Raw genomic sequence first — 25,035 nt, 5'->3', positions numbered from 1 at the left:
TTGTCTTTAATTTGGTTGAAAGATAGTTTTCAGCACCATGAAACTGATTGCAAATGTTCATTTATTAGCTGATCTGTAATGTTATCTTAGCATTTGATATCTGAACATGTCTCATCACAGTTCCGTATTATAGAACATTGATAGCAACCCATGATCATATGATTTTAATTGAGCACATTTATTGTTTGAGAGCTCTTAAAGAATTCTATTAGTTTCTTCTGTATATTTGCCTTTAAATGTGCCAACATACTGCAAATCACTTCCAATTCAAGATGGAAGCAACTCAAGTTACATGGCTAACAGATTTTTAAACATGGATATTGTTTTTGCATTTGCATGAAGGTCTGAAACACAACATTGGAACTGAAGGTTGAGGTTGGAAATTTGTGCGACTGATAATATTACTTTTTGTTATAATGACCATCAACATGGATGGCTTACAAGGCAGTTTACATTATTCGTGCTTCAAATAACACTATTCATTTTGAGATTAACTTTAAGCTAAATAAGGTCTATGTACTGCCTCTGTTTTGCCTTGACATTTTGGATTGAAATCACTTAGATACCTTATTGAATCTGCCACAGAATTTAAGATAGTATTTGATGGTAGTTCTTCATATTGAGAAAATTTCAGTCCAGCCATGAGCTTGAAAATCACAGTAAAACTTCAGCAATGGTAAATCACCAGTCTGCTTGTGGTAGAAAAAAATTAAGATATTTAACTTTTGTTTTTGACAATAATGAATGAAATAATAATTTTTGAGTCCAGTAGTGTACACAAGATTCACCATTGACACCACTGCTTCTATCTTACTATAAATTCAAATATTTTCTACAGAGTATACGCTAATGAATAAAATTATAAATGAACATAAGTTTTAAATTGAATTTCGACAAGCTTTTCAATCCTGTCAATATAAACTGTTCTTTTCCCCAACTCACCTATACTTTTGCCACCACTAGCTATGATACTTCTCAGCAGTTTCTACTTCAGGTTTTAGTGAATTTTTGCATGCTCAACTTCTTTGAAAATATTCTTGCCTGTAGTTGATTCATGCTGGATATAAATAGATGCTAATTCTTCAGTCACTTTAAAAACAGTACTGTTTTTAAAGAAAACCCCTCAGAATCATTCATTTATCATACTTTTTAATTGATGATCATTTTTGCTTCTAATGTCTATAATTCTTCAATTAAGCTTTACTGCAGATAGACTAGTAGTTTCAAACAAATTAATTTTTCTGAAGACACATTTCTCTGGCATTGGCAATAAAATGTGATTTGATTAACTAATCAACTGGTAAACAGTTTTCCTTGCTTGGATAACAATGAGTCACTCAGACAACTTTTTTAAAATTTTTATTTCTGTGAAGAAATTCTACAATGAAGATAATTTATTTTTGTTTTTAATTTTTCTAATATTGTTTTCCTGTTAGTAGGGATATTGTGATGAGTGTTTAGTTTGATAATGTCAAGGTACAGCAAATCCTTCCAGAATAGCTATAATTCCATTACATAATAAACACAGTGCTTTGATACTGAGTTCAGTAATAACATAATCCATACGGTATTCTACTTTAAAGCCCAATATTAGAAGTTAATTTCCTCTTATTGTTGTTTTGCCATTTTGGGTATGCACCAGTGATAAAATGATACATAAAATATCTTGATACAGCCACATATGAGACACTCAAAATAATTATTGTATTGTAACTGCAGCAGTGCAGGTTTCAATAAACTAAATAGTAGTACAAAGAAGTGAAAAGTACCACATATGGTCTTTGCTACAACTACTCAGTTTTTCCATTGTGGTAGGAAAACAGGCATGGCCAAAATCTCCTGAGCATAGCTATGATGAAATCAAATATCTTGTAGGTTTTCAAATTTGAATTTAATATAATTTGATGAGTCAGGAAATACTACTCTTCCTCTAATTTTTAAGAAATTTTAAAGTAGCTCACAAACCATACAAAAACCTGGTTAATATTTAGTCTTCAGTGTTTAATTTTCAGATCTCTTCTCAATAGTATAGATTTTGATGTCCACATTTTTGTCTCCATGACTTCCTTTGTCAAATGATGTTTTAAACAACATGTATAACTTTTAGTCTTCTCAATTATATAATTAGAATAATAATAACTATCTTATATGGCCATTGTGAAAATTGCACAAAAGTATGTCAGGTGCTCAGCTTGGTGCCAAGTACATAATAACATTTGTTAGTGAGCATGTAAATGAATACAGTCATTATAGAAAAAAAACATGAAGTTTTCTTTAAAAATTAAAAATCAAACTACCATATTATTCAGCATTCTCGATGTTGAGTATATACGTATCCAAAGGAAATGAAATTAGTAAGTCAAAGAGATATCTGTATTACCAGGTCTATTGCTGCACTTTTTCAAAGGCCAAGATATGGGATCAACAAGGGTGTCCAATGATGGGTGGTAGATAAATAAATGTAGTATTTCTATACATAATGGAATACAACTCAGTCTTAAAAAGGATGAAATCCTGTATTTTGGAAGACATAGATGCAACTAGAAATGATAATGCTAAGTAAAATAATCTAGGCACCGAAAGACAAATACCAAATGATTCTACTTATATGTAGACCATTAAAGGAGAGCAGAACAGTAGACACCAAAGGCTTAGAAGGGCTAGGGAGTAGAGAGTGGGAGAGACCCACTAATAGATACAAAGTCACAACTAGATAGGAGAAATAATTTCTGATATTCTGTTATACAGAAAGTGATGATAGTTAGCAGTATCATATAATTACTTATAGTTGACAATATTTTATCATATAAAATTGTTAAAAGAGAGGAATTTTAATGTTCTCATAAATAAGTGATAAATATTTGAGATGATGGGTAACCTGTACATCCTGGTTTGATAAATACTGAATGTGTAAATGTACCAAAAGCAATCGTATTGCACCTTGTAAAGATGTGAAATTATTTTTTCCAATGTCCCTTGACTATAAACATAAGCATTAACCCAGCTGGGTACTGGGTTATCTTCTTCTAAGGAGGTCTTCTAGAGAAATGAAATGCCTAATGTTTACACCTCCATTATTATTTTGTCACTGTTTAGTTGACAGAGGAAAAATTGTCCAAAACTTATGAAAGCAGAGCCTTTGGAGACATTTTTGAACAAAGTGTAATCAATTAATCCTGCCATTTATATCAAGAACCTATAATGCTGGGCTTGTGGCTCAGTGGTAGAGCACTTGCCTGGCATGTGTGAGGCACTGTGTTTGATTCTCAGCACCACATATAAATAATGAATAAAATAAAGGTCCATCAACATCTTTAAAAAATGTTTAAAAAAAAAAAGAATCTACAGGGTCAGATTACAGAGTAGTCAATCCTTTTCACCCATACAATGCCCGGTTACACCAGGGCATACATCTTTGTTTAGGAGTCCATGAACTTTAAATGGCTTTTTAGTTAAGGATATTTCAATATTTTTAGCAATAGTATTTAAATAAATAGACAACTTCGACCTAAGGCATTCTAATAGCCTCTTGCCATATTTCTTCACCATATAAAATGATCAAAGAGAAAATCAATATTTTGAAATATTTTGAAATGTCTAAGACATGTTAAATGGAAAATAAGTATAAAAAAATTCTATTTATTTATCTTTCTATACAGAACAATGAAGGCAGGGAAGATGTTGAATTCCTATTTATTGGTATAAATTTTCCCAGAAACAAAAGCTATCTCTAGTTTGATCATTTAGAGTGTTTCTACATTTATAGAACAATTACAGTTGAAGGGAGGGAAAGATGATCTCAAAAACTAGTGATGTCCATAGGGCGAGCTGGGAGACCCAAGAACAGCAAGCCACAGACCTCTCCATTCCCAAGACACCTGAAATAAATAATGCAGATATGAGCACTGTGTTTCATATCCAATACAGCTTCAATACAGCTCTTGGAGTCCCAGCTTCTAAGCATACGGCCCCTTTTCTGGATGGAAAAGTAAACATTTTAGCAGGCACGTCCTCAAACTAATACCAGAGTTTATAGAACAACCAGAATGGAAATGTGTACTTTGCCATAGACTCTAATATTCAGCAAGATTATAGGAAGTATATAAATGGACAGATTTGCTTTGCTAAGTCCTTTTAAAAGGCTATTTCATATCCACTTACACTTGTCCAATACAGTGACAGTAGCTTGAATGTAATTATAATCATTTATCCTTCACCACCTGAGTTCTAGCATAGTTAGTTTATAATCAGTTTACATCAAGTTGGTTATTATCCCTCCCTTTCAGATATAGGGATGGAAATGGTGGGAATAAATTTACCAATAAAACACAACTGCAGAAGTCAGTCCATCACAGTATCCAGGAAGAAATGAAGGGCATTATGCACACGACAGAGGCTCAAGTCCAGTCTAAACTGGTGCATTTTCTTGTGGATTGCATTTGATTATGCAAGCAATGTTAGTACCATTCTATTTTAATTTACTAGTATGGATAGATAGCCTCCCTTTGGGGAAAAAAAAAACTGTGGCTGCAAATATAAAATGAAGGTGATAATTTCCTCTAAACATCCATTTGGATGGCAATTGATCAGGTCACATTTCATCCAAGAAGCTTGAAGCAACGTTAGGCAGAATCTGACTCTTACAACTGGGCAGGAAGATGTGGAAAGACCACTAAATATGAAAGAAACTACACTGAACTCTTACATATTGGACAAGTGTCCCCACATCTAGACAATTGCATCACAAGCACTTCTACTTAATGCTGCCATGACCACCCCCCCTGGGCCTTGATGCTCTCTTTATTTTCTCATTTTTTTCCTCTGTATTGTTTTTCTATGTTTTTCATCACCTGGCATCATACTTATTATCTAATACATCGATTCTTTCATTCAATCGTAGTAAGATTTATTTCTTCACCTTCCATTGTTTCTCCCGAGATTCGTAAACACTACCTATAAATTCATTTCTAATGTACTTTTAGCTTACTTATCAGTTCTTTTAAAGTCATTTTAAAAGTCTGTGTTAAATTTAACATCTAGATAATTTATAATTCTTTTAAAGTTTATTCTTACGTGAGGCAATTTTCTGTTTCCTTTTCATGTCTGTTGGCTTTTTAATTTATTCAAGGCAATGTGGGCGATAAACAGTGGTTTCCATGACTGCCCTCTGAAGTCTATGGCTTTGCTTTTCTATCAGAATTAAATCACTGGTCTGTCAAACTCGACATGTAGAGCAGAGGTCAGTAAACTACACCTCTGCACCAAGTCTAGACCATTTTTGTCTGTAAAATTTTATTGGAGCAGAGCCACACTAGTTCTTTTAGATATTAGCTATGGCTATGCTGGGGGTAGAACAACAGATGAGTCCTTCTTACAGAAACTACATGGCCTAAAATATCATAAAATACTAAATATCTGATTCTTTATGGATAATGTTTACCAACCTCTCTTCTATGTTATATGCCTAATGTGCATTTGGTGTGGGGGGGGAGAGAATATTCCCAGATGTTTCTAATGAATACCGTTGGGTAGAAAATATCTTCTTAACATCTCTCTCTGATTTTCTACCTTTTAAAGATTCTTTCACTCAACTGTCAATATGGACACTGAAATATAACCTCATGAAATACAGGTTGCATCTTTAATCTTAAAGTGACACCATAATTTTTCTTCTCCTTATAGTAGGGTTAACTCACTGATACTGTGAGATAGTGACACAGGTTTTAAAGAAATAGAAAATTTTCATGTTAAATATGAAAATAGTCATTAAGGAGGTCAACTATCCAAGAAAAAAATAAACTCAAAAATAAATATGTATAAATGTGTGTATATATCTATCTATAGATATATAGTAGATGGATCAATCTACTCCCAGATTCAGATCACACATATCATATTTGTGGGTTTTGTTTGCTTTGCTTTGTTTATGTTCCTTCGCATCCTTCCCAGATCCGGCTGCTGTCTGCATGACCAAGAATGCTACACTTGGCCATCTGAGGCAGAAAGACTTCACAACCAGAGAAGGAACTCAACATAACATACTTTGGAACAAAGTATGAGAATTTTCAGATGTCAATTGCAGAGATTTGGGACATAAATGAGGTGGGAAATGCTCATTAATCAAGCCCATGCTGCCTATTTCTCAGAGGACATAAAATCAATATAGGTCAAATTTCCTATTTCTCCAAAGCCTATCTCACTTAGCACCTTGCAAGGGACTTTATGGGCAGTTTTCCTGGAGATTTACTACTTGGCATGCAAGAAGAGCAACCCCTTTGAATGTTGGACAGAGAGAACTTTCAATTGTGAAATAGGTATGCCTGATTGAAAAGTAAAAACAATCAAGCACCAACTTCACTCTATGGAAATTCATTCTGTAATAAGACAGTAGATATGGGCTGGTGGACTTTGAATTTTCATGTTCTGGATACTGATACTAGAAAGAATAATTCTGTAACTCTCCACTCCTAAAATAAATACATAACCAAATAGAAGCACTCTCTTTTACCAGTAGAAAAGATGTAATAATCAGAAAAACTATTTATATATGAGAGGAAAAAACCTCTCACTAAATTCTTAAACAACTCCTACTATCAATTATCAATTAGAAAAACTTATTATTAAATTGCTTAATATCCAACACATACATACCAGGCAGTATATTAAATGTCAATTTTCACACAAAAAAAAGAACAACAAAAATTCATATTTTATTATAATTATGAAGAGATCAAACTGCCAAATGTTGGAGATGTGCAAGCTCAGCATCATTTAATAAACAAAACCAATTTGTTCTAATATTGTAAAGTGTCTTGCCTAGTTAATAGCAGATCTTTGGTACAAAGGGTTTACAAACATCTTTTTAAAATTAAGATGCTAATTTTAAACACTAAATTTTATTAACAGATTCACAAGTATATTGTTATTACTGTTATTTTCTGCCTGAATACACACACACACACACACACACACACACACATATTACATTATTCTTTCAATGGAATTCAAAGTGATTTCTGTAACAGTTTATGGTAATAATTTAAGTCATGCTTCTTTTTTTTCTTCTAAGAAAGTATTCTAGGGCTGAGGATGTGGCTCAAGTGGTAGCATGCTCGCCTGGCATGCGTGCTGCCCGGGTTCGATCCTCAGCACCACATACAGACAAAAATGTTGTGTCCGCCGAGAACTAAACTAAACTAAATAAATATTAAAACTCTTTCTCTCTCTCTCTCTCTCTCTCTCTCTCTCTCTCTCTCTCTCTCTCTCTCTCTCATCTCATCTCATCTCTCTCTCTTAAAAAAAAGAAAGTATTCTAGATGGAGAATGTATTCATTATTAGATATCCTTATACATAAGTATTCATTATTTTATATGCATATATATAAAACAAGAGATGTTTATGCCAGCAAGTTGTTCATCTTTGTGTGAGAAGGTTATAATGATTTTAATTTCCTCTGATGTGTTTTTGTTACACCGTTTCCCCACTATCTAAATTATATATTGATTGTTAATACAAATAATTTAAAGGTAATAAGTGGATTTTTTCAAAAGTAGAAAAAAATATATTCTCTTCCTGGAGTATTTTCTCTATCATATTTTCTACTCCATCACATTCCTTCTTCAAGGCCAAAGGTAATGGGAACTCAACTTTAAGAGAAGTAGAGGCACTTATAATGAGGCTACCTCCAAAGTCCTTAAGAGTATCCAGGAATTATCAGGACATTTTTGGAAGAAGGAAAATTGAATTTGCTAAGAGTGAACTTGGGAGGAAGATCACTGTCTTCAGAACTAAACCCTTTGTACCAAAGATCTGCTATTAACTACGCAAGGCACTTTACAATAGCAGAACAAATTGGTTTTGTTTATGAAATGACATATTTCCAACATTTGACAGTTTGATATCTTAGTAATTGTGATAAAATCCGAATTTGTTGTTGTTGTTCATTTTTTATTTTTTGTACCACAGAGCCATATCCCCAGACAATTTTATTTTTTTATTGTGAAACACAGTCTCCCTAAGTAACTTAAGGTCTCACTAAGTTGCCAAGTCTGATTTCGAACTTGCAATCCTCCTGCCTCAGCCAACCAAGTGGCTAGGATTTCAAGCTTGCTCTACCACAACCAACTAAATTTTTTGAGTTTTTAAAGCATATATGCTATTTGTATGATACTATCTATTAGGATTCATTTAACATAAGTTAAGCAATCCATTACTAAGATATTATTTGTGATGTTTTAGGAAATGGTTGTAGACTCCATAAAACTACTTCTTATCTATAGGCATTAACATATATAAATAATACTATAAAACTATTTGGCATCAAGCACTGACAAATTTAAGATGATCCCATAAATATTAACACATATAAGAAGCAGCAATAATAAGAGTAGTGATGATAATAGTGGTAATGCAGGAATTTAATGTAGCTGCAAACTCCCTCTACTTTAGATATTGATATGTGTAATGTTTGGCCTGTATAGTCTCCCAAATATTCAATATTTCATAACAAAGTAAATATACTACAGCTGCTGTAGTCTGAAAATGTCCTTCCTCCAATTCAGATGTTGAAATGTCCACCTCTAGGGTGATGGTCATATTTGGAACAAGAATGGTGGCTGCATCAGTCAATTTTCATTGCTGTGACCAAAATACCTGACTAGAAAAACTCAGAGGAGAAAAAGCCTACTTGGGCTCATGATTTCAGAGGTCCATGGATGCACTCCACTCTTCTGAGCCTGAGGAGAGGCAGAACATCATGGCAGAAGGACCTGGTGGAGGAAGGCTGCTCAGCTCATGGGTGTTAAGAAGCAGAGAGAGAAAAGGAGAAGCGGGGGGGGGGGGGGAGGGGGGGACACAAGATATACTCCCAAGGTCTGTCTGTAGGTACCTTCCTCCTCCAGCCACTTACTACCTGCCTATAGTAACCACCAGTACAACAGTCCTTTGGAATTATTAACCCATCAAATACATTAATCCACTGAGTAAGTTATAGCCCTCATGATCTAATCTTCACCTGCTGCATTAACACAGGATCTTTTGGGACATTTTATAACCAAACCATAATAGTGTTCTTAAGGGTTAAAAGAGATCACTTGCCTCTTTTGTCATGCGAGGTAAAAATAAAAAGGTGCAATCCATTAACCAGAAAATGGCTCTTACCAGGCACCAAATATGCTGGCAACCTCCAGAACTATGAGAAATAAATCCTGCTGTTTATAATTCACCCAGTCTGTGGAATGTGGTCACACCATCTGGAATGGAATAACAACTGCTAACTTTGTGCAGTGAAGTTAGTATGTACTAACTGACCATCAAAACTACATCCTGACAGCTTTACCCCATCCTGACAATCTCACCCTAAAATCTCTGTTAATTTCTAGTTTTTGTATTTGAAACTTCATGTTCATTCCAAGTCAGTATGTGATTTATTTCCTTGATTTTAAAAAAGATTGCTACTAGCATACAATATCTCCTATTTTAATTCATTGCTGATACTTTTTAAACATTAAGCTCTGATGAAAAACAGAATAAGATAGTAACTTAAATAAATTAAATCATTCAAATCCTCCCTAAATACTAAAAAGTTATTACTTTCATAATTTCAAAATCTTCACCTAGATCCTGAAATGAATATGCCTGAACTATAATTTCTGTATGAAGGCAAAATCATTATTTTTTGTTCCTTCTTCTGCCTTTACTTTTTTTACTCACTCTTTTCCCTGATATAAAGAAAAAAGCCAAACATATACAACTTATTCTACATAAATTGTATCTCATAAAAAAGAACTATAAAATACTTATCTGTAGTTAATGATATGCATTCAATAAAATATTCAGATGTAACTTACTTACATAAGGATGTGTGACTTACTTTGATATGCAGCAAAAAATGACAGATGGATACACAATGTGTAAGTACAGTAAAAAATTGTCAAATATCTGTGGTAGATATCTGGGTGTTCTTTGCAAAATTCTTTCAACGTTTTTATGTTTGAAATTTTTCATTAGAGAATGTTAGGTAAAGACAACCAGAAAAGCCCCAATTTCCTAGAATATAAACAACAATAGATATTTCTAAAGACCAGGCATGACATTTTTACAACAATATAGGTAAGCAACCTTAAGACAATGAGTAGTAGAATAGGCAGACTGCATAAAGATCAGTGCATCAAGGGACACACACAGCCAGACAGAGGACTAAGAAAGCAGGGAAGGAGGAGCAACCATTCTTAGAAATTGCCTCATGTGCAGAGTATTCACAGTGATGAGACATGGGGAGTTGAATATAATTAGAAGATTCTAGCTGAATGAAGATCAGTACTAATACATAATCAAATTCCAACTAGCCAGAGCAAAGAGGTGCAACCTTTAAGCACAGGCTCTTATTTGAGAGCTTGAGTGTTGGCTTAGGGCTGACCATCAAAACTACGGCTCTCATCAAAAGCATGAGCTGGATTTTGAAGTGCTGTGTCTAGAGACAAAGAGCTTGTGGCCTGGTATAGCAAATTGTTTCTCAAAGGGAAATCTGAGTGGTGAACTTCCAAGAAACCCTCTGCGAACACTGTGGATGCCATATCATTTAGAATTTGAACTGTGTTGTCTGCTTCAAGAATTTTGAGTTTAGTTCTAGCGGACAGTTAATAAATATTGAGTCAGCTTGATCTTGTGGAGGGCTGGTTTTAGGCATTGGTGCAATAGGTTTAGAGAAGGGTTAATGTAGGGTTAGAAAAAAAAAATTGTTCCTAAAACATGGCTCTTCAGAGATTTCAAATAAATACTTAGGTTGCCTGGTGATATTGCTTCCCTCTGGCTGTGTATAATTCCTAAAGCAAAGGGGGATAGAGAAATACATTTCCCTAAATATCCGTGAATATATGTCCTTTCTGTTCCCAGAAACCTGGCCAAGTTAGGAAATCATGAGACCAAGCGTGGGTTGAAAAGTCCAAATACATATTGTCTCCAAGAACACTGGCTTTCTCTGTTGCATACTGGGGACCAGGGCAACTTAGTGTTATCTGTAGAAAACTACTATCTTACATGGATGCCAGGACAGTTGCTTCTCGGGATTCGGGTCATACAAGCAAACTATGCAAGCTAATGCTGATGATGTGGCTGCTTGTGTAGCCTAACATAAAACCCCTGTCTTAGCAGGAATGGGTACAGAACTGAGGGCACTGTGGAAAGGATACATGTCACTTGTCTAACCGGCCATCACTGGATGCAATATGAGGGAGGGGAGGCGCCTGCTTGGCAAAGCCCCATGAGGGATGGAGGTGCTGTCAGTCTGTAATCACTGAATTCTTCTTGGAGCAGTCTCTGATCCCCTTGTAAACTTTCTCCAATAGTTTTCATCAGCATTTTTTTACCGCAACCAAAAGACCTGACAAGAATAATTTTAGAGGAGGAAAAGTCTATTTGGGGCTCATGATTTCAGAGGTTGCTCAGGGTCAGAGGCAGGGAAGAACATCACATCAGAAGGGTGTGGCAGAGGAAAGCAGGTCAAGACATCACAACAGGAGAGAGAGAGAGAGAGAGAGAGAGAGAGAGAGAGAGAGAGAGAGAGAGAGAGAGACTGACTCTCCTCAACAAGGACAAAATACAACCCCCAAAGGCACAGCCAGAGTGACCCACCTCCTTCAACCACACCCTACAGTTAAGACCCAGCTAATCCTTATCAGCAGATTGAAACACTGATGAAAGCGCTCAAAACCCAATCATTTCACCTCTGAAGTCTCTTGCATTGCCTCACACATGAGTTTTGGGAGGATATCTCATTTCTAAACCATAACACCAATAAACCATATTCTCCCATGCTGTTCCTGGGCATTTTCTTTGGCCTGTCTATAATCTACCCCATCATCCCGGCACAGCTGGGCTGTGGAGGAGACAATCAGCAAGCCAGGCAGGAGGCCAAGGAAGCCCCTGTGAACACAGAGACTATGGAAATTGAGAAGGGGAAATATGCGGGGAGGGGGACTCCAGGGGTGATCTTCTACCTCTATGTGGGAAAGGGCTGTAGCTATTATGGATGCCTGGGGGCCACCATGTGTGTATGGTAATGTCCCAAAGGGTCAGGGGAAATACTATGGCTCGTGGGCCAGCAATATGGTCTAAAGAAAAGAAAGAGCTGTGTAAGGGAGCAGCAGCTATGGGGCCACCCTCCTCATGGCACTGTGGGAAGCAAGAGAGGCGGAGAGCAGTCCAAGCCTGTTTTAAACAACTGCAGGAAGAGTTAAAGCTGGAGCGTGAAGTACATTTAACTCAGTCAGGGACTCACTGAGCAATTACTTGTGCATCTGAAATTTTCATCTGAGTGCTGGTGAAAATTTGAAAACGTTAGCCTGCCACTTTGCTAAACTAAAATGGGAACATTTAACACAAGCTAGAGTAAAGACGGTGTCTACTCAAAAGGACTGGGACTCCCAGTAGTAGGACCTCTGTGAACCCAGCACCTCAAAAGAAGAGGTTGAGGTCTGGGATGAAGCAACTGAGCTGCCAGTACCAAGGTCAGACCTGTCAGAACTCAAAAGGTAAAGACGGGTCAGCCACAGCAGGTGGGAGTGGATGTTGAGAACCTGCCTCCCACATCCATATCTCCATAAAAGATGAGACTGCTACTATCCTGCAGAAAGCAAAGGAAAATGTCACAGAATAGCTACTGCTGCTTCAGGACACTGTACTGACGCAAACTCCTATCAGGGAGTGACAGAAATAAACTCACCTCAGTCCCCACATGCCCTGCTCTGACACAACACTTACATTCAGCTGCTAATGAGAGCCATGCCATCTTTTTATTGGCCTGGCTGATAGCTGCCTATAAGAATGCTTAGCCCCATATAGGGGAGTTACCCATGATGGCCCGAGATGGGCAATGCATGGCAGAACTGCAAGGCTTCCTAAGAGATTCATGGATAAATCAGGCCATTAATGCAGCAAGCACACTGGTCCTGATAATGAAACATTCACAGCAAGAATAAAGGACATCCTCCTCTGGACAGCTCCGGAGCAATATTATGGAGCTCTGATATGGGTTCTGAGTTGATATATGTGGTAACTGGAAAGATTAGGAAGTGAGGGATACTGAGTGTGGTTCAAAGGGCAGAAGAAAGAGAGGACAAAGAAAACACACACACGGTGCTCTATAAGGAAAGTTTTCATGTGGAATGCCAACAATGGACTTTCAATGTTCTTCCCCAAGGAGATTTACATAGCCCAACCCTACATCATGGGATGGTGGCAGCAGCACCGTCCCTGTGGATAAACCTGACTCAGTGGCAATGCTTTGTTATATTAATGATTTGATGTTAACTTCTGAGTCATTCCCACCTAGAAGAGGCAGATCAAATGATGGAGGCAGCATCTCCAAGACAGAGTATGGGCCATCAACCCCTCCAAATTGCAAGGATCTAGGCTGTCAGCCAAGTACATAGGGTCTAGCTAGTTGGGCACTTCTGCTATAGATAAATTTCAAGTTTTCCTTAGTCCTAAGCATTCACAGACCTTTTAGCGAGTGTCAAGATGCTCTCCAATCCATGCTCAACCCAAATGTTAACATCGCTGTATGATTTAGTTAAGAAAATGCTGATGGGACTGGAAACTTGAACTCCTTGATGCTTTTTCTCAAGCAAAATTATTTGTGGAACAAGTATAAGCCTCAGACATACTAGTACAGGAAGAGTCCTATGAATTGGATGTCTTTAGATGCTGCATTTGTATGAGACAGTTACTCTGCCTGTTCCATGAAGCAGCTGGGGCCAATGCTTCATGTGATGGCTTAGACAGCTCAAGGGATGCAACCTTCACAATAGTAGCAGGTGGACTTCATTAAACCAAGGCTGCAAATTTGCATTAACTTTTGAAGACCTGCACATGAGACTGTTGCAGGCACCAGCTTACAAAAGGACCATACCAATTGCTTTCAATTGCTTGTCACCTGTGTGCTGCCCTTGTGGCCATAGACAATGACAAGGGAACACACCTTACTGACCACATAGTGTAAAAATGGAACGGGAATTTAGGCATACATTGGCCTTTCCACTTCCCTTGTAATGTAGCTACAGCAGAATTAATTGCATGAATGAGTGGTCCTCTAAAACAGCAACTAAATGTGGAAGATGGACCCTTGGCGGTGTAAATAAAGCAACTATGGAGGGCCATCAAGGCCATCAATAAGCAGGACTCAAAGATCCCCAGATGCATTCCTGATATCAATACCAGAACCTGATGATACCATCGGGCTTCAAATAATTCTTGAGAAAAACTCCTGTGCTCCAGGAACCGGAGAACAAGATAATTTGCTATTGCTGCTGCCACACAGCTACATTAGGGAACCCTTACAATCCACTGACTGTGGGAATTGCAAATAAGGCCTGCATGGTGTGGGTTCCTAGGTCCACGGGCAAAAAGACTAAAATAAGACATTTAAAAAAACTACTCATTCAGGGCTTTTAATCTCTAAGGGAAGTGGGTCATTTCATTATGGTCTGTAACAACCTATCTGTTGTCATACTTTTCTTTGCCCAAACCCCAAGAACCATTGAGATTATAATAAAACATGGTATTGTAAACCTGGTCACGGGCCATAGGCTGGTACTATTTTCATTCAGAATGATCAGTTTTCTTATGTGTTGTTAAATAATCAAGATTTGATCTAACCTTTCCTCCTTAGAGCTAATGTATTTGCGAAGTGGGAAAATACTGTTCAGAGATGCAGAAAAAAAGGTATTACTGGGTATGTGGTGAGCTTCCCTTGTCCTCCTCCACTGGTCTCCTGTGACATCTTCAGCCAGTCAGTTTGGTACAATGCAAGCAGATGTTAAACTGCAGCAATAATCACTACTCATAAACTAGATGGATAATTGCCCTATGGACTTAAATGTAAATTAACTTTCCTTAAAAGATACCAATTATGCCTTCCATTTGGTGTAGGAATAAATGACAATGGCTAATTCTTTGCTTAGGTTTTCTGTGTTTGATGATTTGAAATGGCTAAGTAGAACACAGGTAAAAAGAAAAGAAAAGCTCCTCGAAGAACAGAAATACCGGAAGTAATACCTTCCTACCTCTGGCATGAACCTGTCAATCAATGCAATTTAACCATTGAACTCATAAACACTGGCTGCTTAGAATGGCAGTCAAACAACATGTGTGAGAGGGAGTACATGCCTTCCTTTGGGGGTAGTTGTGGACATGTGGTACCCATGGGTGGCAATATCTGTCTTGTGAGGATTGGCCAGTACACTTGAAAAAGGACCATACAGCCTATGTACTTCCCACATTGTCTATATAATTAGAATCTGATAAAGCTAAACACAAAATAACTTCAGCTACTGTTATGGTTTGGATATGAGGTATTCCCCAAAAGCTCACATGTGAGACAATGCAAGAAGGTTCAGAGGAGAAATGATTGGGGTATAAGAGCCTTAACCCAATCAGTAAATTCATCCCCTGATTAGGATTAACTGAGTGGTAACTGAAGTGGTAGGGTGTGGCTGCAGGAGGTGGGTCATTGAGGCTTGGCTTTGGGGTACATATTTGTATCTGGCAAGTGGAGACCTGTCTCTCTGCTTTCTGGTCACTATGTGAGCTGCTTTCCTCTGTCATACTCTTCCACATCAAGGTGATGTTCAGCCCCACCATGAGCCCAGATGATGGAGCAAACCCCTTATGGACTGAGACCTCTGAAACTGTGAGCCCCTAAATAAATCTCTCCTCCTCTACAGTTGTTCTGGTTGGGTCCTTTAGTTACAGCAATGAAATCACTGACTAAAACAGTTACCCACCTGGTGACTTTTCCCACTTGCTGTACCTTCTCCTCAAACAACAAACACTGACATTGAGTTACAGGTTAAGGCTTTAGATAAACACATGGCTACCACCCTAGATAATACAGAGCCAGAACTTTGCTTACTAAAACTAAAATTAAAAAGAACAAGCCAAATGAGTAAGGTGCTACTTCAAAGTAAAATGTTACTATGCTAACTACAGCACAGGGAAGCATCTGTGGACTCATTGAAACAAAATGTTGTGATGGTTAACCCAACCTGCCTTCAGTGATACAGTTGCAAACCCGCATTATAACTATAGGTAAACTTAGCACTGATCCTGTTTCTACTTGGTTACCCTTCATGCTACCTGGAGATAAGCTGCATTCGATCTGCATTCTTATAGCTAGGGTTTGTTGCATTCTGTTGCTCTTTGTATGACTGTTGTGGGATTTAGGTAAAACCTATATCCTGATATGCCACCCAGGAGACATTGTGAAAGATGGGCACGATCAGGCATGTTGGAGGTGGAGTATATCATCCCTAAAGCAAAGGGGGACCATAAAACACAAATCCCTGAATGCCCCTTTCTGTTTCTAAAAATCTAGCTTAATGAGAGCAAGCCTGGGACAGAAAGTCCAAATAAATATTATCTTGAAAGACACTGGCTCTCTGTTCTGCTGGGAACCAGGACAAGTTAGTATTACCTGTTAAAAACTGCTTTCTTACATGAATGCCAAGACAGTTCTTGGGATGCTGGTCACACAAGTAAACTAAGCAAGCTGATGCTGAAAACATCACTGTTTCTACAGCCTAACACATAAAGTACCTCTAGGACATTCCATGTTGAGGATGTGCATGTAATCAAGGGCACTGAGATGGACATCATCTCCCTAGGTACATGTATGACTGCACATGTGGTGTGACGCTACATTGTGTACAACCATGAAAAGTTGTGCTGAAATTGTGTACGATGAATCAAAATGCATTCTGCTGTCATATATACCTAATTAAAATAAATAAATAGTTTTTTTTTAAAAAAAGGATATGTCCAGACAACCACAACTAGACAAAACACCATCAGGGTCAGAGATGCCATCTATTAGCCTGTCACCATTAACCTCTTCTTTGAGCAGTCCATGATCTCTCATAAGCTTTCCCCAATAAACCATATTCTCCCACGCTGGGCATTTTCTTTGGCCTGTCTACAATCTACCCCAACACCCTGGCACAACTGAGCTGTGAATAAGATAGGTTCCTTGGAACTTTAATATTTCCCAAACTGTATGCTCTATAAAATCTCTAGCCAGGCAATGGTTCCCAGGCAGCTCTGCTCTGTCAGGCCTCATAGGCTCTCTTTTCATTCATATGATGCTTAGCATTTAGCCACAGATTCAAAGGGAACCTGATAGAGTTCTAAGGTTCACTTTCTGCATAATTCTCAAATTGCCAATTCCTTTCCCTGCAAAGGACATCTAGTATCTTGTTCCTAATTTCTTATGTCTGAAACAAACCTCATAGAAATGTGAACTCCAGCTCACATGCTTCTCTTAATTTATGAATCACATCTTTGGGATGTTTGTCCAGTGCCTGAAAGCATGTTCTTCATATATTGCATAAAGTATCATATTTCCTTATGGTAAGAGGTTAATTCTGATAATAGTCACTACATCATTCTTAGAAATAGAAGATTATATTGCACAGATTTTAACAGTTCTGGTAAAGTCATATACCATTCAGAGGAACAGCTTCAGTCGTTTATGATTTGAGGCATAACTTAACTTCCTCATATAGTCCCCTGACATTCAGGTGAGGAGGTACAGAGCAGTTTTTAGCATCAGTGTTAACATGAGACCTTTAATTTCCTAATGCATTCTTGTTAGATAAAGCCATGGCTCAGATATCTCCTGGTTGGAGATGGCTGCCGTCTCATGGAGGGTTTAAATTGGGGAACTATATATTTTGCTACCCATAAGAGAGGTTAAGCCTGTTCTTTAACTTTGACCATACAACATATTGAATACTCTATTAATTTCCTTTGCCTGCTATAATAAATTAATCAAAGGTAATGACTGTAAACAATACATCTATTATAGTTTTAGAGCTCATAAGTCTTAGATGAGTCTAATAGGGACAAAATTAAGATGTTAACAGAGATGATTCCTTTGGAGGTGCAAAAGAATCCCCTCTGGCCCCCTTTTCAGGCTGCCAGCATTCCTGAGCTTAAAGCTGTGTCACTCCGACTCCTTTTGTATCCTCATATCACTTCCTCCTCACTCTCACCTCCTGCTTGTGATTCCAGCAGGCCCACTGGACAATCTAGGATAGTCTTCCCATCTCAAGGCTCTTGAGCACATCAGAAAGGTCCCTTTTTACCATCTCTGGTAACACGTTCACAGGTTTTAGGGATTAAGACATAGATATTATATTTGGGGCGGGGGCGGTTATCATACACATTAAGAGGTAAATTCTCTAGTCTCAAATTAAACAATATGGAAATGTTATATATTTTCTGAATATATCGTAATTCCAGCTTTTGCATTGCTTAAGAATGTACTGACCATAAAGAAAAAAAGTGGAGAGGCTTTAAGAAATTAATAACAAAATCCCCAAGCCAAGTTTCTTTAAATATCTCAGGGATGTGAATAAACAAATCCTATGTCACTGCAAAGAGATATTTCTTTCAGAGAGATGTACCTGCAATGCATTAAAGACTGAAGGCAACTTTGATTCAAAATAAGATTTTAAAAAATGGCTCCGGAGGGAAACCTACTCCTGAGGGTGAGATGGCTGTTCACGCACCTAGAACTTTCCTTTCCAGGAGATTGCAGTTTCAAATTCTCTCTTCTGTGCACACTCTGTGAAGTGGCTTTGAACAGTTCTGATGGGTTTTCTTCTCCTTCAGGTGATTGGCCTTCCCTGACAGACTGCCACTGTGTAAAATTCTTAACAACATTCCCTTAGGGATTCACCTGTCCCTTCTCTGGAATATGAAACAGATGTGTAGAAGTTCATCAAGAATACAGAGCACTTTAAGAGATTAAATGTCACATCTTGGAAAACGGAAACAGTAGTGAAAATCTGCAGTCTAAGTATCCACAGCTTTCTGTGTGTTCCTATTTCTTTCTGAACTTTTAAGGAATCATGTGATAAATGGTGCTCTCTCATACTAGCAGGAGATCTTTTGCTTGTGTTTGCTGTTGTGTTTAAGAGAGAAAGAGAGCTTTTCCCCCAGCTGGGATAGACCTGTGCTTGATGTGGTTCCAGGTCTGGGGAATGAACCAAGTCTTCCTCAGGAATTGGGAGCTCAGGGAGGAAAAGTCAATTACACAATGTGATCTAGTTTACCAATGTAAAGCCAGAAACCTAAGTTAAGCCTTTTAAAGCCTTTCCTCTTAACCAGTTGTTCAAAACTATATTTGGTTTCACATTTCTTCCTCTCAGGCATGTTCTGCTTGGCCCCTAGCCTAGACCATAAATCCTTTGTAAAGGAAGGATGTTCTCTTCCACTGAGGGATGCACTCATTTCCCAATTCTGTGCCAGTCACACTCACAGTCTAACACACCAAGGACATTTTCAATATTTCTGTCATCAGAGATGTCACTAGAAAAATAAAAGTCATCAGAGAGGGAGAAATAATTATCTATTGATATAAATTTCTATATGGTCCTACAAATCCTTATAAGTAGAAGATATACAAAAATAAATAAAAAACGTGGGCAAAACACTCAAATTAATAAGAGCAAAAGCAAAACACTTTGCACAAAAATTTCCTAAACAAGCACATCTAAATTACCAATAAATCAATTAAAAATGTCTTTTACCTCATTAATAAATATGCAAATGTAAAAAAATTAAAATATTAACAAAATAATACTGCAAAATCTTTATATACCCTATGAAGAGGAGAAGGAGAAAGAACTTTTTTTTTTCCTAGTACTGGGGATTGAATGCAAGGCTTTGTGCAAGCTAGTTAAGCATCACTGAGCTACATCCCCAACTCCAGGAAGAGCAATGTAAATAGCCAAAGACAAAACAAAATAAAAACCACACACGTTGGTAAGAATTTTGATTAAGTATAACTCTCAAACAATACTAAAGGCAGCATAGGTTGACCTATGTTGGAAAACTGAAGTTAATTAATGGCATTGTTGGCCTCAATTCCTTTTTCCTCTTGTGCCAATACTCTTGGTTATCAAGAAGCAAAATCCGATCCCCTGCCTTCAACTCTGTTCATCTATCTGTCTTATTTTTGGCATTGTTTGTAATTATCACACAGCACTTGGGCATCTCCACTTGTCCCATAGTGTCTCTGCCTTTGTATTGAGAACAAGCTTAGACTAGGTTGCTGGGGAATGCAAGGGACATGGAGGGATTTGAGTTACTCTTGTTCTAGCCAAGCTTGGCTGAGATGAGCCAACACGATCCATCCTCACACCTGTGAGTCAGTCCATCCAGAAGCAGTAGAATAACCAAACTGAACCCCAGCTGACCATAAACCCTCAGCAATAAATGTTTATTTTTGTATGCCACTGAGATTTCATAGCTGTTTATTACACAAACATATTGTGAAAATGGGTAATAGAGATAAAAAGCTGTCTCATAATTGCTGTGGTTTGGATCTAAGACGTCACCAAGGGTCCATGTGTAAAATGCTTGATTCCCTGGGTGGCATTATAGGGAGGTGGTGAAACATTTGAGAGGTAAGACCAAGTGGAAAGCTTTCTGATCATTGGGAGAGTGACCTTGAAGGGGATCCCAGGGCCTTGGCCACGCCCTCTTCCTTCTTTTCACTGCCTGGCGGTAGGTAAGCAGCTATCCTGGTAGAGAGCACCATGCTCTCTTCCAGGATATGCTTACCCATCACAGGCCCAAAAGCAATGGGAACAACCAATCAAGGAGTAGAATCTCGAGTACTGTGAGTAAAAATAAATCTCTTCTTTTCATAAGTTAATTATCTTAGGTATGTGTTATAGTAACAGAAAGCAGACTAACGCCGTAACACCTCTGAAGTTAAATTCACCAAAGAACATGAAGCAGAATGTTGATAACATCACTATTCATAATAACAAACAAAACAAAACAAAAATGAACTTGAACATGACTCAAATGCCTGTCAATGGTTGAACAGATGAATTATCTGTGGTACATTCTCTCACACCGGGATGATACAACAGTGTGGATGACAAATTTGAACTTCATATTATTGAGCAAATGAAATCAGACACAATAGACATTGTCTATGCTGAGAGGAAGTAGGTAGCAAACATCCTAGTGGAAGGGATGGATTTGAGTGAGGAAAGGAAAAATGAGAAAGGCTTCTGTCATGGAATAAACATTCTTCTTCTTCTTCTTCTTTATTGTTTTTATGTAGGTATAGTTTGCACGAGCATTTCCAACTCCCGAAAAAAATGTGTTGTTTCAGACTAGTGCTTTCCAAAGTAGGTGTTCCAACTTTCAGCATGACAAACATAAACAGGCATTTGACAATTTACACTGTTTGAAAAACAGTGCATACTCTATACCCTCTTAGAGACCGACTTTCACAAATCTAAGCTCTGAGAAGTCTGACAGAACAGCCATGTGCTTCCTGAATAACATGAATTAATGACAGGCCCAGAGGAGCAATGCTCTTTGGATTCACTGTAGGAGAACCTCAAACTGAGAGATCCCCAAACTCTCTTTCAACTTGAATAGTTTATAAAATCAAGGAGTAGACACAGGATTGAGAATATGGTGAAGGTGCTGGGTGATAACTTCCAATTTATGAAAATATTGATGCCTACAGGATCAAGAAAGCAGGGAGGAACAAGGAACCAACAGCTAAGTTTACTTCTAAACTCAGCCATCAGTTGCCAAAGGAATACTGACCTGGGAAAATTATAACGTGTCTACACCTTCATTATCTCATCTGGAAACTAGAGTCCATACTATCTTCTCAAAATCATGAAGATCTGATGTAAATAAGGCTGCAAATGAAACAAAATATTTAAACTGTGGCTTACAACTTACTTCATAACCTACACAAATTAAGGCAGGATAAGGAGCTGAGTTTGAAGACTATCTAAACAGAAGAGAGACCAGAAGAGCCGACATCACAGTCTGTACCAATTTGGAAATTCTGAATCCCAGAGGAGAACAATTTGGAATGGATGAAAATAGTTCTCTCTTGGTGTAAAAGGAATAGCTTTTGTTTTTAAGATCATTCAATGTAGCAACTAAGGTTAAATATATAAACATAACACACACACACACACACACACACACACACACACACACACACACTTAATACAGGTAATCACAGATAAAATCCCCCAATTGGTTTTCAGTGATAGCTCTACTTTTGCAAACTGAACCAAGAAAATTCAGATCTGTTGAGGAACTTGCAGGTGAGCCCATTATTATTTTTTTAATATCTTTATTTTACTTATTTATTTTTATGTGTGGTGCTGAGGATCAAACCCAGGGCCTCGCATGTTCTAGGCAAGTGCTCTACTGCTGAGTCACAACCCCAGCCTGAGCCATTATTGTTGCGGTTGTTTTTGTTTTCTGGCACTTCCCACCTAATCCTACACAATTGTCAGACAGAACAACCCAGCCCTCCTACCTTATTTCCCTCTTCTCATGAGAGGTCAATTCAGCTCTGTTCTTGAGCCAATATGCTATTAAATAAAGTCTTTGGAGTAAAATGGTCAAAGTGCTCTCCACATACAAAACATCACGTTGATTTACACAGTGCCTATCACTGCTACAACTCTGAGAAATGTTGTGACAGGTTGAAAATCGTACAACAGAATCCAATTTGTTCTTTGTACAAAACTTCTAGTCATTGTAAAAAAAAATGCTGATAATAACCAGCCTTGAGTAAGAACCATTGTCAACACAGTGGATGCCATTGAATCCTGGGGGGAAGGACCCCAGTGAGTGGATCTTTGTTCAGTGTCCCTATAGGGTTTTGTCAACAGGCCTTGCCTCAGATAATGGTCCAGGGTATCCTGTTCTTTAAACCATGTCTTACTTTAAGGTTTCCCTTTTCAAATGTTTACACTGTATTATAAAATTCTTCTCTATGTCTTCTCAGCTAGAGCATAAACTCTTTGAAGTTAAGGGCTGAAGTTAAGGCCCTTTTATTTCTCATGGTCTCTCTAGAGGAAGCTGTCTACAGAGCTTGGCAAAAAAGTAGAAGTTCAATACAATGTATTGAATAAATTCATGGACAAATGGATGAGTAGATGAACAGATGGATGTAACGTTATCACTCAAATAAAGTTTTTATATTATATTTTGGAATATTTCAGATTAACATAATAAATGAATATGAAGCTACCCTACAAATTCACATAAGAGATACCTGCGTCCCTATCAGTCTTCTCCTTTTCTATGTACCTTCCTCCAACCTCCTTTTCACTGGGAACTGCTTTACTGAACTTGATGCTTATCATTTCTATCTTTTTATGGATGTCACCCTGCTTGTGAATGTCACGTAGCCATAACATACTGTATTCTTTGGCTTGCTTTTCTCACTCATGAATATATTGAAGAAATACATTAATGTTAATATGTATCCCTTTAGTTAATTAATTTTCCCTGCTTCAGAGTATTGTTTCATTATTTGAAGCCATGATTTATTTGTTCATTTTCACACTGATGGGAATACAACTTGTTCCAATATTTCACTGTCATGTTCAATGATACCATGAACTCTCTGCCCGTGACCCTCTGGCACATGTGAGCAGAATTCTTCAGGGCTCATCGTAATGAATGAAATTCATTGCCTCATAGGATATGTGTATCCTCAACTTGAATAGGGATCACTGGATAATTCTCCAAAGTGATTTACCAATTTAAATTCCTATGAATACTTACTTTATCTAACACCAGATTTTTTTTCTTTTTTTTTTTTTTGTGTGTGTGTGGGGGTGGGTGCGAAGCGTTGCTTCACTTAGTTCATCAGCACTTGATCATTACCATTTTTGTCTAATCACCTTTCTACCCTATTGTTACTGCTTCATTGGATCTAAGAATAAAAATTCATGGTCTGCTGAGTCTTTGGGTCTTCATTCGAAAGTCTCCCAGGTTACAAAAATCAGGTTTTCAATACCAGTTTTTAGCTCTTTAGAAACTGATTATTGAGATTTCTCAAACTTGTAAGAAATTCTGAAGTTCATTTTAAGGGCAGGGATTCAGGTCCACATGGTTCAAAGCATTCCTCCACAGCTGCTTCATCCTGAAGCCACCTTGCTTCCATAAACCCCAAAGTATATTTGTAGCTATCCTTATTTGATAACAGTAAATTCATTGTAAAGATGGGCCTGCCATAACTGAAATTTGCCTTTCAATACAAAGAAATGGTTTCACTCATCTAGTTGTAATCTGTACATAAGACATTTGGATCCCGTGGTATGATTCTGGACTTCCTGTGTCCCAATAGTTTTACTGTTCCTGTCACATTGGCTGTGGGCAAGAGTCCACAGGACAACATGGCCACTGAGGTGCCTTGGAAACCATTTTCCCAGTAAATGTCCATCTGAAATTAATTAAATCTCATAAGTCTACGTAAGAGTTGATTAGATTTGATCAAACTGTGTAATAGTCAGGCTATAGTTTCAAAGGAAATGATTTTCAAGTTGATTATTCAAATAAGGATTTGTTAATCAGACCATCTTGATTATGCGCTGAGGCTACTACTGACATATATTCTTCTTAAAATTGTTATTTTCAATTCAGAGTTGCTTATAAATTGGATCTTTATAGGTAGATTAAATTTGTTCTTATTCCTCTGTATATTTTTGGCTCCAAAGGAGTTGAGATACCTGAGTGTTTTTATCTGTTTATGTTCTTATTTAATGCAAATATTTTTATTAAAATATAACAGAATGAATGCAATTTGATTACTTTTTCTTTGAATGAATACATCTTTGATATCAATACAGAAATTAGAATATAGAACATTACCAGAAACTCAGTGGCTGCATTTTTCTCTTTCTAGTCACTAACCTCCACCAAATCTAATAATTCTCTGTTGGCTCATGTTTTAAGCAGATAAACTGGATCACTTAAACCAAACTGCTCCTTTTACATATGAGTGCAGAAAGGAAAAAAAAATTATTTGCTCAAAGTCACAAACTAATTTAGTGCAACATTAAAGCTGGGTTCAGGCCTTTATACCACTCCAAACCCATTCTGTCATGTCATACATGGGTTGACCTCTTAATTTTAATCAAAATAAGGTAAGAAACTCAAGAGATCTATTGAATGATGCCTCTTTA

The 25,035-nt window shown here is 37.4% G+C and overlaps 1 long non-coding RNA gene across 2 annotated transcripts in view; it reads right to left on the bottom strand.

Moving 5' to 3' along the window:
- Positions 1 to 25,035, bottom strand: part of LOC110597709 (uncharacterized) — a 36,169-nt gene that overhangs the window by 3,661 nt on the left and 7,473 nt on the right. For both annotated transcript variants that reach the window (XR_013425135.1, XR_013425136.1), the window contains exons 2-3: positions 21,638 to 21,735; positions 567 to 689 (exon numbers count right to left, since the gene is read on the bottom strand). This is a non-coding gene — a long non-coding RNA (uncharacterized LOC110597709). The remainder of the gene's footprint in view (positions 1 to 566; positions 690 to 21,637; positions 21,736 to 25,035) is intronic.

Source organism: Ictidomys tridecemlineatus, chromosome 1 (assembly GCF_052094955.1).
Source record: "Ictidomys tridecemlineatus isolate mIctTri1 chromosome 1, mIctTri1.hap1, whole genome shotgun sequence".
In the NCBI taxonomy this organism is placed as follows: Eukaryota; Metazoa; Chordata; class Mammalia; order Rodentia; family Sciuridae; genus Ictidomys; species Ictidomys tridecemlineatus.
This window is presented reverse-complemented; position numbering and strand designations above follow the sequence as displayed.